This window comes from Xenopus tropicalis, chromosome 3, assembly GCF_000004195.4.
Source record: "Xenopus tropicalis strain Nigerian chromosome 3, UCB_Xtro_10.0, whole genome shotgun sequence".
In the NCBI taxonomy this organism is placed as follows: Eukaryota; Metazoa; Chordata; class Amphibia; order Anura; family Pipidae; genus Xenopus; species Xenopus tropicalis.
The window spans coordinates 50,404,229-50,410,367 of NC_030679.2; positions in this window are offsets into that span (position 1 = coordinate 50,404,229).

Below are 6,139 nucleotides of genomic sequence, written 5' to 3' on the forward strand. Positions count from 1 at the left end.
ATACTGACACTTCTGTCTAAAACAGTTTAGGTGCTGAAAGGATCAAAAACAAACTTTTCCTGTAGTCTGCAGCATAATTGCCCTCCTCTTGACGGTGTGTCAGTTGCCAGCACTATTCCCTCTCTGCCAGTTTGCAGGAGCCATATAAGGCAGATGCAACCTGCAGCAGACTCTCATCCAGGCATGCAGTGGTTGCACCTGTATCGGAGTACTGAAGAGACCTCAGTGGAACGATTTATTATGAGAGCAAAGACACACAAGCTACTTAGTAGCAGCTACTTGTCACAGCTACAAAACACCAGAAAATACCCTGCTATAGATAATACTGAGAATTGCCTCTGCTAATACAAATACCCCCATATGTAATAAAAGACACAAAACCCATAGCAACCAATAAGATAAGATACGGTGTTTCAAACAGGTGACCAGCAAATACTACCTGCTGATTGGTTGCTATGGGTTACTGCTCCTGGGCAAACCTAGTGCCTTTTATTACATAAGCCTAATAGAGACAATTTTCAGTAATTAGCAGTATTGCCTATTATTGTAGCCGTGACAAGTACCTGCTACTAGTAGCTCTGTGTGTCTTCACTTTAAAGGAATACTGTTATGGGAAAACATGTTTTTTTCAAAACACATCATTTAATAGAGTTTCTCAAGCAGAATTCTGCATTGATAACCATGTTTTAAAGTAACAGATTTTTTTTTTATATTTAATTTTGAAATTTCACATGGGGCTAGCCATATTCTTCATTTCCCAGGGTGCTACAGCCATGTGATCTGTGCTCTGATAAACTTCAGTCAAACTTTACTGCTGAGTTGATATCACCCCCCCTCCCAGCAGCCGACCAGCAGAACAATGTCCAGCTTGGGACTCCTCCAGATACATGGGAGTAGGAGAAACAATACCTGAAAGCAGTTCTAATGTGTAGCGCTGGCTCCTTCTGAAAGCACAGATTTTGGCACAATGCACTGAGATGGCTGCCTAAAAAAAAATAATTTTTTTTGGTCCAATTATAACATTTGAAATGGTAGAATGAATTATTTGCAATGTATACAGTGTAATTTAGAAAGAAAAAGTACACCATAAAAATCATGACGGAATCCTTTAAGGCTAATGGCACCTGGGTCTCCACTAGCAAGGAGTGGCCTTTCCGCTGCATTCCACATCTACATTGTTAAGGGGCCAGCGCATAATACAATAGATGTTGAGTGATAAGAGGACAAATATTGCTTCATGGCCCAAAGGCCTCTTGTAACATTACTAGCCACAAAGGGCTATATGTTTTTGTATATTTTTCCCACCAAGACAGCCTATGCAGAGGGTAAATGTTTACAATATCAGTATAACTGTAAGCAAATCCTGTCCTGCAATCCAGAACATTAATTATATAGTTGTGCAACCACTTCAGTGTGCAGTTGACTGTATATGTTGCATTTGGACATTTGCAGAGGTAGATTTTATACAGAGGTGGGTCTGAGCCTATGCAACAATATAATGATGAAATGAAGAACCAGTTTGAGTTCTGCATGCTGTTGGTGGAAGTCTTATAGATACTGCATCCCCTTTAGCAGCAAGCTGGAAGACTGCACTATGTTATAAGGTAGTATTAATACTATAAGAACAATAACAATTTCAATACTAGGCTACTGCTTTGCCATTAAATATATGTATTATATTTATGTAAATGTATTTTTCAATGTAAAAACTCAATCTGTTTTAATTAATGAACTACTTTTCTTTGATACACTGGTGTTTTCTCTTCATTTAACTATCCCCTGCCCTGTACACACACTAACATAAATTGTAATTTGCTGTGAATAAAACACACACACACTTATTTCAAGTAACTAAGCTTATTGACCAGAATTAACAGGTAAGTAATATACAGTTTTGCCTTCAATACATCTGAAAAACAGAGAAAGATCTGTAGAGATACAAAAAATTAGCAATTTATTATAGTCTATTGAGCCCACTCACTTTACTGTCATTTTCATCTTCTTTGGGTATTTCCGCAATGTCACTGTCAGCCAGATCATCATGAAAGCACCCTTTTTTGTTCAAATACTTGAGAATTTATCTGGATGAATATTTGTCTTCTTTAAATACTTTAAATCAGTGCTGTCCAACTTGAGGCCCGTGGCCCCACTGGTGTGCTCCCCCCTCATCCCATTATGGTATGGCTGCTAGGACTGACTTATCTATTGTGTAAGCTTTAAATTGTATAAGTACTGAGTTTAAATGGCCCCCTGCATTGTTTACATCTCAGATTCAGGCTGTAAGCTCCTGTATTGCTCACACCTCTAAGACCTTGCATTGTTCACACCTGTAAGACTCTGATAGGTTTCCTTGTAATAGAAAATATGAAGACAGGAGAATGCCTGCACCACCCACACTAAGGGGCTGATTTACTAATCCACGAACGTCCGAAAAGCGTCCGAATGCGTTTTCTTTCGTAATGATCGGTATTTTGCGATTTTTTTCTTCGCCGTCACGATTTTTTCGTAGCCGTTACGACTTGCGCGAATTGTCACGACTTTTTCATACCCGTCGCGAAAAAAATCGGAAAGGTTTGCCCGCCGTTTACTAGTGCTCAATACGAAAAAGTTGCGACTATTCACTTAAGTCATAACGGCTACGAAAAAGTCGCGACGGCGTCGAAAAAAATCGCAAAAAATACGAAAAAGTCGCAAAATGTTAGTTTCCAATCCGATTTTTTCCCATTTGGGATTTGGATTCGTGGATTAGTAAATCAGCCCCTAAATATAAATCTCAAATGAAAACCATTATAAGGAATTAGGGAATTAGATCGATTTGAACAAGAACTGCAGGGTAATGTGCAAAGTATATGCATATATAAAGAAAAGAAAATAGGGAAACGCCGTAACTGGTGGTCCCAATTTAGACTTCAATCAACTGCACCATTGCCCAAATTTATATTGGGTAGATTGACCAACCGAGAGTAGTGGAAAGTTAAAACTTAACCTTTATTTCTACTAGATAAAAGGAAAAGAAAATATATACCTTAAATTCGACCCCAATTAAAAATAGCGTGAGGTGAACCTCTATCTTAATATACACTGTGAGGTAACATGTAGCTACCTTTATTTTGCTCAAAACTCCTGTGGCTGAGTATTTCAGCTGAAATAGCTAAATAAGTATCAAAACTCTCCACACTTCAACATTTCGGCTGGCTCCTGCTGCCTCCAGGCATGCGCAGAAGGGGCACTCTGCTCCTGACAAGTTGTCAGTGTAGTGAGAGACCTGAACAGGAAGTGGGGGCGGAGCTTCACTCTGAACAAGGAAGGAGTGGAATAGAGCAGAATGTAACTCAGCAACCAGGTAAGAAAGAACAGAGGGACAAAGGCAGGCAATCTGGGAAGCTGTTTAGAGTAATTTTATTAATAGAAAAAAAAAAAGGTTTACTTATTCTTTAAGGTGCGCACCCTTTCTTAATGAGCGTTCCAAATCAGCCCCCGTTTTACATGTCCACCACCTGACAGTTAAATAAAGAGTAACAGCAGCCAGACCCTCCCGTTCACGATTGTAGCACCCCCCCCCACCTAAAATGCACATCAGTCGTGCACCCTCATTCCTCCCTCCCTTAAGACCGAGTATCCCACATCAACACCCTTCCTCCCCCCAAAAGCCCGATGTATGTTTTGCGCCTTCACACGTGGAGCTTTATCAAGGACTTTATTTAACTGTCAGGTGGTGGACACAAAAAACAAGGGCTGAAAAATTCTGTCCCTCGGTACCACAGAAGATGAATAGCACTGTCTTAAATCCATGGTTTGATCTGTAGAAAACTAGAGGGATACTAGGAGAGTCTGCATAATGTGACCCAATTAACATTTTACTCATTTCGTAAAGTTTGGATAAACTATCGTAAAGATAAAGGGTAATTTATAACTGCAAGTGCAGTGAGTGCAATTTTCAGTGCAGTTGCCATGTTTTTTTTCCCAGGATTCAAGTGTTCAAGTGTTGTTGCAGTCACAATATGGCGTTACACATGACACTTCATTAAAATTCTTCCAAGTCCAATTGGTTTAATTCCAGTGTTCAGAGGGATGCAAGTGTACTGTGTCTATTGAGGCAGGACACTCAAAACCTAGTCCAAAGGTGGTGGCAGGGTTCCCCTGTGTCAGTAGGTGCAACTATCCTCGATTCAAAAACAAGAGGTAATGACTGAGTGGCACCAAGCACAACTAAACAGAGCAAGGAGCGTTTTTGTATGCAAGTACCTTTAATGAATGGCGTTTAATGCACAACCAATTGTGGGTAAAACGTGCAGAAATGCAACTGCATAAGCGGATGTAAATAACCCCTATAGTGTTCTGTGGCATGCCCTAAGATCAATAGACACAAGCAGCCAGACATGTATGCAGCATACTAAGCCATCTTGGCAAGGAGGAGAGTGCAAGGGGTAAAGCTGTAAAAATGTATTATTCTATATGAACAGTCTGGGAATCTGACTAATTCTGTTCAGGTGATTTTAACCTGGTGCATGTGTGACTATTTCCTGTAGCCAATCACATCATTTATCAGCTTTGAATAACAACAGCTTTATGGTTTCCTGTATAGATTAGTGGTAGCAGCTTCCTTGGCTTATACAGTCAGTGGAAAGTAATGCAACTACACTTACATGCTCTCATGCTTAAAGGAACAGTAAGACCAAAAAATGAAAGTGTATAAAAGTAACTAAAATATAATGTGCTGCTGCCTTGCACTGGTAAAAGTTATGTGTTTACTTCAGATAGTCTACTATAATTTATATAAATAAGCTGCTATGTAGCCATGGAGGCAGCCATTCAAAGGAGAAAAGGCACAGGCACATAGCAGATAACAGATAAAACACTATTGTATTCTACAGAACTTATCTGTTATCTGCTATGTAACCTGTGCCTTTTCTCCTTTTTTCCAGCTTGAATGGCTGCCCCCATGGCTACACAGCAGCTTATTATATAAATTATAGTAGTGTTACTGTAGCAAACACACCAGTTTTACCAGTGCAGGGCAACAGTGCATTATATTTTTATTACTTGAAAGCGCTTTCATTTTTTTGTGTTACTGTTCCTTTAACAAGTATTAGCAGACATAGTTAAAGGAAGTCATCTAGTGTGGCTCATAGTAAAGGACCTTCTCATTTTTATTTATTTATCAAAAGCTTCTTTTGTTACAATGTATTAAAGGTGCTGGGCCTTTGCTCAGAACCCTCTGATTTGAATTACCATTTGTGTCATTCTCTTTCCCTGTCTGCCTTGTACGAAGGAAAACAAGAATTGAAGGAAGGATTGAGTGTATTCTCTGTAATAAACTCTGACACAAAAATGTAGGCAAGCGATACCCAGCATTTGTTATTTCCTGTGGGTACTGTTTAGTAGACTCAACCCTATCTTAATCCACCTGGCCTAAACCACACAAAAGCCAGTGAGACAGGGAGATGAATAGTACATGAGTAATACTAGAGCCATTGAGTAAAAACTTGTCTGCTTTCTTTCAGGCAAGATTACTTGCTGTGTAGACATACGTTGAAACTGATCACCTTTTAGAGAAGTCTATTGATCTTCTACTGACTGAGCAGGACCCTCTGTACTTGCTCTGTTGGTGGCATATGATTGCTTAATTCTGAACACAGCTACATCCCCACTTATGCAGCCACATTATTTTAGTTTTTTGGTTTTCTTCCCTCCACCTAAAAGTTTGTTTTTCAATTGAGTGGTGCAGTTTATAGGTCACATTAAAGGTTAAAAAAAGTTCTGAAATTATTTATCTTTGTCTCATTTTTGTACAGCACAGGAACCTGACATTTTACCAGGGGTGTGTAGATGTTTTATATCCACTATATGCTCTTATTATGCCCTGGTACACAGAAATAAGCTTACCTGGGAAAATTAGGCTGTGTACATAAATAGCTTAACGCACATTGCGTATTTTGTGTGTAATTTTGTATAAAGCATCCAAAGTCCATTAAAGGTGTTAATAACAGGAAATAGTAATGGCATGGCTGTGCGGTGGAGTTGATATCCCTCCAACTAATTTTCCTATGCTCCAATATGCACTCAAAAAAATGTGCCTTATTTTGCTAGGGGTGTTTAGGGGCCCAGACATGTTTACACCCTCACTAACATGATCTGG